The sequence below is a fragment of the Sus scrofa genome, chromosome 5, assembly GCF_054392235.1.
Source record: "Sus scrofa isolate SSC_HxYL_T2T_F1_AM1 chromosome 5, Sscrofa_HxYL_maternal_Yorkshire_Landrace_v2.0, whole genome shotgun sequence".
Lineage (NCBI taxonomy): Eukaryota > Metazoa > Chordata > Mammalia > Artiodactyla > Suidae > Sus > Sus scrofa.
Genome location: NC_139387.1, coordinates 23111167 through 23125494, shown reverse-complemented (window position 1 = coordinate 23125494; position 14328 = coordinate 23111167). Strand labels below are relative to the sequence as shown.

The 14328-nt window shown below is 36.9% G+C and overlaps 2 protein-coding genes and 1 pseudogene across 2 annotated transcripts in view; 1 reads left to right on the top strand and 2 right to left on the bottom strand.

Moving 5' to 3' along the window:
• Positions 1-14328, bottom strand: part of LOC146403204 (uncharacterized) — a 732844-nt gene that overhangs the window by 237483 nt on the left and 481033 nt on the right. The window lies entirely within an intron of this gene.
• LOC100738529 (olfactory receptor 6C2-like) overlaps positions 1-14328 on the bottom strand; it is a 68765-nt gene that overhangs the window by 35920 nt on the left and 18517 nt on the right. The window lies entirely within an intron of this gene.
• On the top strand, positions 12788-13726 carry LOC146403211 (olfactory receptor 6C2-like; annotated as a pseudogene).

The window sequence follows — 14328 nt, the reverse complement described above, 5'->3', positions numbered from 1 at the left end:
TACAGCATAATGACTCTATTTTTATACATGATGAAATGATCACCACAATAAGTCTAGTTATCATCCATCTGTTGAGATGTTAACATAGTAATTAGGGAAAATTTTGAGCATTGGGACACCAATATAGTTGACATCTTAGATGAAATGGGAAATATCTTTGAAAGATACAAATTACAAACTTCACACAAAAATAAACAGAACATTTGCATACATCTCTTTCTATTTTACACACTGAATTAATACCTAAAAATCTTTTCACAAAGAAAACTCCAAAATTATGTTGCCTCATTGGTGCATCAAAGGGATAAATAATCCAATCTATGAAAATTCTTTCAAAACACATGAGGAAAGAATACTTTCTCATTTTAAGAAATCTGCATAAATCAGATACTAATACTAGACAAAGAAATCACCATGAAAGTGTAGACCCCTCATGCTCATAGATGCAAGTATCTTTAACAATACTATCAAAGCTCAATAATAAAAACCAAATAAATATGGTCAAGAATACTCAGTAGACACTTCATAAAGGAAGTTACAAGAATAGTTAATAGGCACAGGAAACGAGCTCAATAAAACCAATAATCAGAAAAATTCAAATTATAACTAAAATGACTCACACCCTCATTAGAACAGCTACAGTTAGACTCCAGGCTGACAACGTAAGTCAAACAAGGACACAGAGCAGCTGGAACCATCATGCAGTGATGGTGGACACACATGAACTGATACGACCAGTTGGGAAAATATTCCGGCAGGTTCATATGAAGTTAAACCTAGTTACTGTATGTCTTATAAATGCTCTCCTAGTTATTTACTGAAGAAAAATGAAAACAGACATCCCCAAAATTAAATAGATGAATGTTTGTAGCACCCGGATTCACTCTGCTCGAAAGTGTAAACATCCCAAATGTTCATCACAGAACAGAGAAACCTATTTTGGTATATTCCTACCATGGAAAACCACTCAATTGCCCAAAGGAATAAACTGCTAGAACAAAGAAAATAGAAAATTTCAAAAATATTATTCTGAATAAAAGATGTCACACATGCTGCATTTCATAGTTTTAACATTCTAAAACAACAACAACATTAACAAAATCCATAGTGACAGAAGCAGGTCAGTGATCAAATGAGATCAGAATGCGTGTTCCCCTTTACGGCTCAGTGGATTAAGAACCCAACATAGCGGCCATGAGGATGCAGGCTTCAACCCTGGCCTCATGCAATGGGACAAGGGACTGGCATTACTCAAGCTGTGGTATAGGTCACAGCTGCTGCTTGGATCCAGAATTGCTGTGGTTGTGCTGTAGGCCTTGTAGCTGCAGCTCTGATTCAACCTCTACCCCAGGAACTTCTGAGAGATCAGAATGGAGTGCACTGTCTCCAAAGCATCATGAGGGGATGTTTCGGGATGATAAAGAACTTTCATATATCTTGTGGTGTGGTGATTACTTATATGGATTTATTTTTGAAAATTTCTCAAACTTTACTTTCTTAAGTGGATATATTATCTTTTTATCAATTATACCCCAATAATGTTGATTAAAAAGCAAAGAAAATGAGCAAAATAACCTCAAGAGGAGCTTCACGTAAAGAAATACTTAAATGGCAATTAAGAACATGAAACATAGGGCCTTCCCCTCGTGGTGCAGCGGAAACAAATCTGACTAGGAACCATGAGGTTGTGGGTGTGATTCCTGGCCTCGCTCAGTGGGTTAAGGATCCTGCATTGCCATGAGCTATGGTGTAGGTTGCAGATGCAGCTCAGATCTGGCATTGCTGGGGATCTGGCATTGCTGTGGCACTGGCATAGGCTGGCTGCAACAGCTCTGATTAGACCCCTAGCCTGGGCACCTCCATATGCCACAGGTGCGGCCCTAAAGAGACATAAGACAAAAAAACAAAAAAACAAAAAAAAGAACATGGACCACAGATATGATTATAGGCACACATACAGGCACTCATCCACAGTGCTAATGAAATGTGGTGTACTTAACACACTACTCACAGGAGTGTAACTGATACAAGCACTTTGTAAAATATACCACACGACAAGCAAATAAAATCTTAGGTATGTTACCACCAGAAATGTATGCATATGTAAATAAAAATTATATATAAGAACTTCTTACTGGACTATTAAAAATAAGCAAGATATGGCAACTTCAATGGACATCACCAGCAATACAAATAAACTTTGGCGTGCTTATACATTGAGTCAACCTACGGCGTTAAAAAAGATCAAGCTATTGCTATATCTTACAACTTTTTCAATGTCACAAACACTCCAAAAAATGTTGCACAAAATAAGATGGATACAGAGGCATAGCATATTAATTCCTTTAGATGAAGCTCATAAACAAGCCAGAGTAAAATATAATAAGAGAACTTAGAACAGTGGCTACCTTTGGTAGAATCTTGACTGACAGAGAATTAACTTGACTCTTGGTGAAATTCTATATCTTTATCCAGGTGGTGGTTATTTAGCTGGATATGTATTTATAAGGAATTATTAACCAGTAAAATTTAATTCTGCACCCTCATTACACTTTTTGTTATGAGTTATGTGTTATATATCAAAGTATTATTAAAGGGAAACTGAGAAATTTTCAGGAAAACAAAAACTAAGTGAATTCATCACAGTATACCTACACTAAAAGAAAAAAAAAAACAATAAATTGATTTTACAACTAAGAGAAATAGTGACATGTACTCTTAACGATGCCATGAGAAATGAAGAACACTGGATGAGACAATAAATTGGAAAGTTAAATACATATCATCTGCAAAATAAAAATATCTCTCAGGGTTTAAATATATGGACATTTTTAAAACAGGCATTTCTCAGAAAGTTAGATTTTTGACATAACTGCTAAAAGGATTGACTTTTAAGAAAAATAAATTGTCTGTATGCTGGAATAAAGAATAAAGAGGTGTCATAATAAATGTATTATCTGATTATCATTTCAGATTCTTTGAAAGTGGCCAAGCTAGACGGACATCTTTTAAGTCCTTGAAGGGATTAATCCAATTTAGAAAATACCAATGCAGGCTTTAGTTTTTGAAAACAAACAAACAAACAAACAAAAAATCCAAATTCTAGCCAAACATCAACTATCCTCTACTGGAAAATAAAGGTGGTGGAGTGTTCATGACTTTGATTGTGGCTATGGTTTCGGAGATGTAGGTATAGGTGTAAACTCAGCTAACTGTCTTCATTGAATACGTGCATTTTTATATATCAAGTATACATACCAGGAAAACTGCTGGGAACAAAAAAAGAATATACAGAATTAAAACTTGGGGAGGATGATTTTGTAATCTTCTTTATACGTGTAATGCACAAGGGTGAGAGAATTTTGTTTCACAAATTAACATTCTAGAACTAATTTCTAAGGACACTAAGCCTATATATTGTAAGAATCTATATACTGTAAGAATTATTAACCATAAATTTGGAATATCTCTACCTAGGAAGTTTTAGTACCAAAGTATCTATAGTATTTGATCTTAAATGGCCTGTTTTAGATAGCAAATTTAAGTACTTGGTATTGGAAAAAGAATAGGAGGTAAATTTCCTTTTTTTATAATGATTTTAATTTTTTCCATTACAGCTGATTTACGGTGTTTTGTCTATTTTCTACTGTACAGCAAGGTGACCCAGTCACACATACACATATACATTTTTTTCACATTATCATGCTCCATCATAAGTGACTAGATATAGTTCCAAGTGCTATAAAACAGGATCTCACTGCTTATCCATTCCAAAGGCAATAGCTTGCATCTACTAACCCCAAATTCCCATTCCATCAAACTCCCTCCCCCTTGGCAACCACAAGTCTGTTCTCTATGTCCATAATTTTCTTTTCTGTAGAAAGGTTCATTTTTCATTAACATTTTTAGGCCATGCAAAGGTGTCTTTCTAGCAGTTCCCTGGTGGCACAGAAGGTTAAGGATCTGGCATTGACACTGCTGTGGCACCAGTGACATTTGTGGTGTCGCTTTGATCCCTGGCCCCAGAGCTTTTACATCTTGGACATGCCCCCCCCCAAAAAAAAGAAGAAGAAGAAAGCTGGGAAAGAGGAAGGTATTCTATCTTAAAGGAAGTGATTTTCTCCTTTGAGTGATATAACCATATGGCATTGTTAACCAAGGGCTTAAATTTTAAGGCAATTTGGTTCAGAAAAAAATATTAGGAATGTGGTCAATATCAGGAAGAAAAACATAGTCCCTACACTTCATGTACTCTCCAATTGGAGGTGTATTTAATATAGACTAATTCCTGAAAATTTAAAAAACATGATTCATAGAATTTTTCAATGAAAAATGCAAACTATTCTAATTTAAACAGTGAAACCAGTCAGATTTGCAATCTTAAATAATTTTAATTATTTAAAAATCTATAATCTATATGGAAAATATATAATCTATACTTAATAAAACCTAGATAAATATATTTACAATTAGATTGTAAAGACAGGTAGGTACTCTAATGCTTTATTTCTAAAACATGGATATTGTTCAATAGTTTATTTGTTCAATATCCTAAATTCCCTCCTCCCTAACCTTCCCCTGATGGGTGGATTTTGAACAAAGATATGATACCTTCAATCCATCCTGTTCCCTTTCCTCTGTTACACTAGCTTTTCTACAGGCAGATTTCAGACTGTTTAAAATCTTGCAGTAAAAGGGTCTGTCCAAGGTGCTGGAGTGGACTTGGATTTCTAGCACTGCCTATCTGAAAGCTATGACCAACTCAAGATATTCTTATTGGGATGTTCTAAGCCATGTTTTCAACACCTCTGTAATAAAACTGGTAGTTTACTCCATATTTACTTGCCTACTTTCTCTCTCTAGTTGACGCAGAACTCAAGCAAGGAATCAAGGTGCAATTCCTTCAGGTCCCATAATCTCAAGTTGCCAATGAGTGAACCAAACACTTGTGTACAGAAGTAGTATTACACACTGGAAGTAAAGTGTGATTATATACCTCGAAATTCCAAAACGTAAGTGGCTTTTGCCTTAGGAATTCCTCTTCTGACAATATAAATTATGTTTTTAAAAAAAGGATGTCTATATAAAATTTTTAACATATAATTTTATAAGTAAAATATGAGGAACTTTATTAAATAATGATTTATCCATAAAGACTATAATGAACAAAATTATGATGCAAACCTATATTTTCACCATGTAAATATTAACAGTTGTTGACTTAGAAAACTACACATATATACAAATTTCAAACATATATATTTTCCAATCAAAAATAGACATAGACAAGAACATACATATCAATAGTTACCTTAAATGTTAATGGACTAAATGCCCCAACCAAAAGACACAGGCTGGCTGAATGGATAAAAAAAAAAAGATTCATATATATGCTGTCTTCAAGAGACCCACCTCTCTTCTAGGGATACATACAAATTGAAAGTGAGAGGAAGGAAGAAAATATTTCATGCAAACGGGGATCAAAAGAAAGCTGGAGTAGCAATACTCATATCAGACAAAGTAGACTTTAAAATGAATATTTTAAGGGACAAAGAAGGACATTACATAATGACCAAAGGATCAATCCAAGAAGATGATATAACAATTTTAAATATCTACGCACCCAACATAGGTTCACCACAATATATAAGGCAACTGCTGACAACCTTAAAAGGAGAAATTGACAACAACACAATCATAGTGGGGGACTTTAACACCCCACTTACAGCAATGGACAGATCAGCCAGACCAAAAATAAATAAGGAAACACAGGCCCTGATGATGCATTAGACCAGATGGACTTCATAGACATTTATAGGACATTCCATCCAAAAGCAACAGAATACACATTCTTCTCAAGTGCACATGGAACATTCTCTAAGATTCATCACATCCTGGGCTGCAAATCCAACCTCGGTAACTTTAAGAAAATTGAAATCATATCAAGCATCTTTTCTGACCACAATGCTATACAACTGGAAATCAACAAGGAAAAAAAACTGCAAAAAACACAAACACGTGGAGACTCAACAACATGCTACTAAACAACCAATGGATCACTGAAGAAATCAAAGAGGAAATTGAAAAATGCCTAGCAGCAAATAACAATGAAGATACGACACTCCAAAACCTATGGGATACAGCAAAAGCCATTCTAAGAGGAAAGTTTATAACAATACAAGCCCACCACAGGAAACTAGAAAAAGCTCAAATAAACAAGCTAACTTTACATCTCAAGCACCTCGAGAGAGAAGGACAGACAAGACCTAAAGTTAGCAGAAGGAAAGAAATCATAAAGATCAGGGTAGAAATCAATGAAATAGAAACAAAGAAAACCATAGAAAAGATCCATGAAACGAAAAGCTGGTTCTTTGAAAAGATCAACAAAATTGATTAACCCCTAGCCAGACTTATCAAGCAAAAAAGAGGAGAAGTAACAACGGACATCACAGAAATACAAAGGATCATAAGAGACTACTATATGCAACTATATGCCAATAAAATGGAAAACCTAGAGGAAATGGACAAATTCTTAGAAAAGTACAATCTTCCAAGACTACAACAAGATGAAAGAGAAAAGATGAATGGACCAATCACAAATACTGAAATTGAAACTGTGATTAAAAATCTTCCAACAAACAAAAGTCCAGGACCAGATGGCTTCACAGGCGAATTCTATCAAACATTTAGAGAAGAGCTAACACCTCTCCTTCTGAAACTATTTCAAAAAATTGCAGAGGAAGGGATACTCCCAAACTCATTCTATGAGGCCATCATCACTCTGATAACAAAACCAGACAAAGATACCACAAAAAAAAAAAAACTACAGGCCAATTTCACTGATGGACATCGATACAAAAATCCTCAACAAAATACTAGCAAACCACATCCAACAATACATCAAAAAAATTATACATCATGATCAAGTTGGATTTATCCCAGGGATGCAAGGGTTCTTCTATATCTACAAATCCATCAGTGTGATACACCAGATTAACAAACTGAAGAATAAAAACCATAGGATCCTCTCAATAGACGTGGAAAAAGCCTTTGACAAAATCCAACACCCATTTCTGATCAAAACCCTTCAGAAAGTGGGCATAGCGAGAACCTACCTCAACATGATAAGGCCCATATATGACAAAACCACAGTGAACATCATTCTCAATGGTGAAAACCTAAAAGAATTCCCACTGAGATCAGGAACAACACAAAGATGTCCATTCTCGCCACTACTCTTCAACATAGTTCTGTAAATCCTAGCCATGGCAATTAGAGAAGTAAAAGAAATAAAAGGAATCCAAATTGGAAAGGAAGAAGTAAAACTACCCCTATTTGCAGATGACATGATACTATACCTAGAGAATCCTAAAGACTCTACCAGAAACCTGATAGAGTTCATCCATGAATTTGGCAAAGTCACAGGATACAAAATTAATACACAGAAATCGACAGCATTTCTATACAATAACAATGAAAGAGCAGAAAAAGAAATTAGGGAAGCAATCCCGTTTACCATCGCATCCAAAAGAATAAAATACCTAGGAGTAAACCTACCTAAAGAGACGAAAGACCTGTACTCTGAAAACTATAAGCCACTGATGAGAGAAATCAAAGATAACACAAATAGATGGAAAGATATACCATGCTCCTGGATTGGTAGATTTAATATTATCAAAATGACTATACTACCAAAGGCAATCTACAGATTCAATGCAATCCCTATCACATTACCAAGGACATTTTTCACAGAACTCAAACAAAATATTTTCAAGTTTGTTTGGAAGCACACAAGACCCAGAATAGCCAAAGATATCCTGAAAAAGAAAAATGGAACTGGAGGAATCAGGCTCCCGGACTTGATACTATACTACAAAGAAACAACCATCAAAACCGCATGGTACTGCCACAAAGACAGAAATAGAGATCAGTGGAACAGGATAGAAAGCCCAGAATTCAACCCATGCACCTACAGCCAACTCATCTATGACAAAGGAGGCAAGGATATACAATGGAGAAAGGGCAGCTTGTTCAATAAGTGCTGCTGGGAAAGCTGGACAGTCACATGGAAAAGAATGAAATTACAACACTCCCTAACACCATACACAAAAATAAACTCCAAATGGATTCAAGACCTACATATAAGACCAGACACTATCAAATCTTAGAGGAAAACACAGGCCAAACACTCTCTGACATAAATGACAGCAAGATCTTCTCAGATCCACCTCTCAGAGTACTGACAACAAAAACAAAAATAAACAAATGGGACCTACACAAACTTCAAAGTTTCTGCACAGCAAAGGAAACCCTAAACAACACAAAAAGACAACCCACACAATGCAAGAAAATCTCTGCAAGTGAATCCACTGACAAGGGATTCATCTCCAAAATTTATAAACAACTTCTGCAGCTCCATACCAAAAAAACAAACAACCCCATCCAAAAATGGGCAGAAGATCTAAATAGACAGTTCTACAAAGAAGACATACAGATGGCCAAAAAACACATGAAAAGTTGTTCAACGTCACTCATTATGAGAGAAATGCAAATCAAAACCACTCTGAGGTACCACCTTACACCAGCCAGAATGACCATCATCCAAAAGTCTACAAACAGTAAGTGCTGGAGAGGGTGTGGCGAAAAAGGAACACTATTCCACTGTGGGTGGGATTGTAAATTGGGGCAACCACTGTGGAAAGCAGTATGGAGATTCCTCAGAAAACTAAACAGAGAACTACCACTTGATCCAGCAATCCCACTCCTGGGCATCTATCCAGAGAAAATCACAACTCGCAAAGACACATGTACTCCGATGTTCATTGCAGCACTACTTACAACAGCCAAAACATGGAGACAACCTAAATGTCCATCGACAGAGGAGTGGATCAAGAAGATGGGTATATATACACAATGGAATATTACTCAGCCATTAAAAGGAACGAAATACCGGCATATTTAGCAACATGGATGGACCTAGAAACTATCATGCTAAGTGAAGTCAGCCATACAATGAGACACCAACATCAAATGCTATCACTGACATGTGGAATCTGAAAAAAGGACAGACTGAACTTCTTTGCAAAACAGATGCTAATTCACAGACATTGAAAAACGTATGGTCTCCAGAGGAGACAGTTTGGGGGGTTGGGGGATGTGCTTGGGCTGTGGGATGGAAATCCTGTGAAATCAGATTGTTATGATCATTATACAACTACAGATGTGATAAATTCATTTGAGTAATAATAAAAAAATAAAATTAAAAGCAAAAAACAAAAACAGACATGAAGCAAATTTATTGTATTTTTATAACACTTTATCATCCATGAGAGGAAAAGTATCCATAAATATTTTTTCATCAGAAAGTTAGTATTTTGCACTAGAATGTGTCCTTAAAATTGCTGCCTCTTATTGTCTCCAATGACATGATTCCCAGTGCTGCCTGTGTTAGGTATTTTGTCAAAATTCAGTGCACATTAGATCCTTTGGTCATGTTAGAACTTTAGTCACAAAGGAGTCTTATTTATCCACACAGAGGGCTCCTGCTTATCCAAAAGAGCCTGAGATAATGAAATATTCATCTTCACTGTGTAAAAAATCTCTTTGCCAAGAGAGATCAGAAATTATTTTTTTTCAAAATCTTCTAAGAATCATCTTATATTCCACAGACATTTAAAATACATGACTTTTTTTCAGCTTTGAGATCGAAGAAACTGTTTCCTAGGTTGAAAGAGGAAAAGAATCTTTAATGAGAGGCTGTTGGCAAGTCAGAGAGCACTATCCATCATAAAAAACTGCCTGTGAATATGTATGTCTTCTTGAGAAGGGCATCTGTGCACATATTTGAGCCCATTTAAACATTCAGTTTCATCTTTGGGACTGTCGGGATTATACAACTAAAGCCACGATTACTTTCCATTAGAGTAAATATGTTCTTTGGTAATTCAGTTTCTTCCTTCATTCAACATTCTAGTTTCTTGGTCCCAGCCAAATATCACAATTTATCTATCTATCTATCTATCTATCCATCCATCCATCTCTTTATTTATCTATTTATTTATTGTTATGGCCACAACTACAGCATATGGACTTTCCCAGGCTAGGGGCTGAATTGTAACAGAGCTGTTGTCGCTGACCAAAATCACAGCCACAGCAATGCAAGACCTGAGCTGTGTCTGTGATCTACACCACAGCTCAAGGCAACACCAGATACTTAACCCACTGAATGAGGCCAAGGATGGATCCTCATCTTCATGGATACTAGTCAGGTGTATTACTGCTGAGCCACAACAGGAACTACAGACTTATCTGTTTAAAACTGAGATAGCAATGAATTAATTTAGATAGCTCTGAAAAAGAAATGAGTAGTTTGAAATGTTATTTAGTTTTAGAAGAGTGAAGGTTGAAGAGAATGGACTCAGTGGAAATATGTATTCCACGCATAACTAGAGATCAATAGAGTTACCTGTTTGCTCTTTTTAGCATTAGTACCTACAGCAAAATCAGCCATATCTTAGTTTCTCAATAGATAAAATCTTATGTGATTTAGGATGGATAGGGAAGGAAACACAAGAATGAGTGCCATGTTGAAAATCTTGAAATGTACACATCTAGAGGACTCTTGAAAGGAAACACTAAGAAAACAAAATCAGAATGCTTAAAGAGTAATGAAGGTTCACCATGTCCTAGATGCAGCTGTAGATATTATATGTATTATCTACACTCATTAGTCCTACACTAAGAAGTATATAGTATTTTTAATTTAAATTCTGCTCTTGCAAAAATGCACAAGTTACACATGTTAAGCAAAGTGCCCAAGGACACTCAGAAAGGAAAAAGGCAAAGTCTAAACTCAACCCTCTAAATCTCATCTAGATGCCCAAGAATGAGCTGAATGTTGAAGCCTCTAGACTGTAAGATGTATTTTTCCCACAGATATATATTTGAAAATCATCAGCTTATCTGAAGTTATTTTACGTATGAGACTCTCCTACACAAAGAGCAGAGTGAAGGAAGACTGCCTCTAGAAACAGATTTCAGGCTGATCAACAAGCAGAATGATTTGCAAAAGAAAAGGCACCACGAAGGAGAATGAAAAAGAACAGACAGAGAGGTAGGAAGAAATTCAGGAACATGTGAGAGAGTGGAAATTATGCTGTCATCACTTTCATAAGTTAGAAGTTTATACAGAGAGTTTGAAGTAAATGAAGACTCAATTATGTTTAATGAGTGAAACATGAGAGAGATTATTGGTGACCTTGTCTAGAGTAGTTAAATTGGTGCAAACATTAGATGAATTGAGGTAAAAAGTGTTAAAAGGGCAAAGGACACAATTATCACATAGATGGAACATAAGTAAAAATGCTGAAGTATGATTAAGAAGTGATCGAGGCTTCTTAAAACTGATACAGCTAAATGTCTTTTATAAAAGTGTGACTCAGCGAGTTTCAAGCTGAAACAAGTTTGACCAAAAACATTTCAAATATCATGGATACAGCTTTTCAAATGTTTATAGAAACCAGTTTAGGATTTTAATATCAAAAAACTGCTCTTACTGAGAACCCTTTGATTAGAAAAGAGAAACGAAACTCTCAAGTTCTAGCAAATAGGAAACTGTACAAGCTTGTTAGAATGCATTAGGGGTTTCACTGTTAAAGGAATCAAAAACAAAGTAATCCACCCAATGATACAATTCCAGACTTCAGCTTGTAAACTGGGGAGAAATTCTTTGTAACACAAGGATATCCTAGGTAGCATTAAAATACATAACATAGTCTATCCCAACAGTGGCAGGAAAATACAGCCAAGGATGAATATAACGAATATTAAGTACACACATTTGAAATAAAATTTCAACCAGGAAAACTTGAAGTGTTTGGACTAGAGCACACGTCTGTTTTGTTTTCTTTGTTTTATGTGTGTGTGTGTATGTGAGTGTGTTTGCTGCCACACCTGTTTCATGTGGAAGTTCCCAGGCCAGGGATCAAGCCCACGCCTCAGTGGCAACTTGCCCCACAGCTACGGCAATACTGGATCCTGATCCTCAACCTGCTGTGCCACGTGGGAACTTCCCAGACAGGACAAGAACACATTTAGATGAATCTTTAAGAAAATATATCAAGTAAAGATGTCTTGGGCACACCTTCTATAAGTTGGACTGAATATGCTCAAACAGGATAAACTATGTGATACCTGCCAGTTTAATAATCCACACACATGTGAACTTTAGCCTTAGGATTTTCTTAACAAAGAACATGGTTAGGGTTGGGGAGAGGTACTTGTCTTCAAGAAGCATGTCCAAAGATGGGAAGTTTAGGGTAACCAGACTTGATAAAGCAACTTATTAAAGGGGATTTTTTTCCACTGATAGTAATAAGGTGATATGCTGAACTGACACTAATTATAGCTAAGCTGTACGTTCATTTGAAGCCGCAGTATGAAATAACAGGATTTAAAAATGAATATTCAGGAGTTCTTGGTCGCCTAGTGGGTAAAGGATCCAGCGTTGTCACTGCTGTGGCACAGGTTCGATCCCTGGCCTGGGTCTTCTGCGTGCCGCAAGTGGGGCCAAAAAAAAAGAAAAATGAATAGTCAGTTTGTGTCTCACAAAGGGGTGATGAAACACTGTCATGCACTCTGTGCTTGCTTCTCCATGAAACAATTGCATAGGAATCACTCTCAGATTCACTTCTTTCGAGGTTAGAAAGTAGCCAGGGCTCTGGAGTTTTTCCTACAACGTCTTCCATATTTGGTTTCAAGAAGATTGGGCAAGAGATAATAAGCAATGATGCAAAACCAAACCACAGTAACAAGCTTCATCTTGCTGGGGCTGACAGATGACATTCCACTGAAAATTCTGCTGTTCATTTTTCTCTTTCTTTCCTACATGTTGAGTCTATCTGGAAACCTAACCATCATCACCCTCACTCTTATCGATTCTCACTGTAAAAAAAACCTATGGATTCTTTCCTCCAAAATTTCTCCTTCTTAGAGATTTCATTCACAACTGCTTGTGTTCCCAGATTCTTGTACAGCGTATCCTCTGGGGACTAGTCCATCACTCATAATGACTGTGCCAGTCAACTGTTGTTTACAGACCTCTTTGCAGGGACAGAATTCTTCCTCCTGACCACCATGTCCTATGACCGCTACTTGGCCATCTGCAAACCCCTGCATTACGCGGCCATCATGAGCAACAGAGTCTGCAAGAACTTCATCCTCTTCCGTTGGGTAGCAGCACTAATGATCACACTCCCACCAGTGAGGCTGGGTTTGGGCCTGGAATTCCGTGACTCGAATGTCATCGATCACTTTTGCTGTGACACTTCTCCTCTCTGAAGGTCTCTTGCTCAGACACACGGGGGACAGAACAGATGGTTATAGCATGTGCAGTGCTGAGGTCATCATCACCATCATGTGTGTAGTTCTTTCCTACATTTACATCGTCAAGACTATTCTAAGGTTTCCCTCTGCCCAGCAAAGGAAGAAGGCCTTCTCTACCTGTTCTTCCCACATGATTGTGGTTTCCATTACTTAGGGCACCTGCATCTTCATCTACGTCAAACCCTCAGCCAAGGACGAGGCAGCTATTAATAAAGGAATTTCACTCCATATTACCTCTATGTCACCAATGTTGAATCCCTTCATTTACACACAGAGAAACAAGCATATGAAGCAAGCTTTCCTTGACTTGATTAAAAAAGCTGAACTCCTGTCAAAGATGTAAAGGGAAAGTGAATGAATAAATCCAAATCAAACGAAGCTTGGAGAGGCACAAAACCTCAAGTTTCAGATACTATTTATTATCTCTATATCACTTATTCTCCAGTCATCATCCCATGAACCCTTCTTTGTAAACTCGCTTACTCTGAACTCTGACTACTCCAACATTTGCTCTTCATCAAAACTAAACTCTGGATGATGATGTTTAGTCTACCTGGCAGAAATTTCTGTGTGTCTTAGCCCTAGCCATCATCCCTGGAAACACAGTGGACGACATTTTTCTCCCATACCGTTAGGTGTGGCCATGCAGTCTTCTTTCTTCTTTCTTTCTAATTGGTAAATTTTTCATTATGAAGTAAAATTGTGCTTCCAGAAAAGGTGAAAAAATAGTGCAGACATTTCCCAGATATCTTTCAGCCAGCTCCCCCTAATGGTAAGCACCCTGCATAATTGTAGTTCAATTACTCACGTTATGGAAGGAACACTAATTACTAAAATACACATTTAAGGATGGCTCGTGGTCCCAAACCAGTCCTGGGCAAGCAGCGATGATGCCACCACCTCCAACGCCCATGCCCCCACCGCTGCAGCACATTTTGCAGGCTT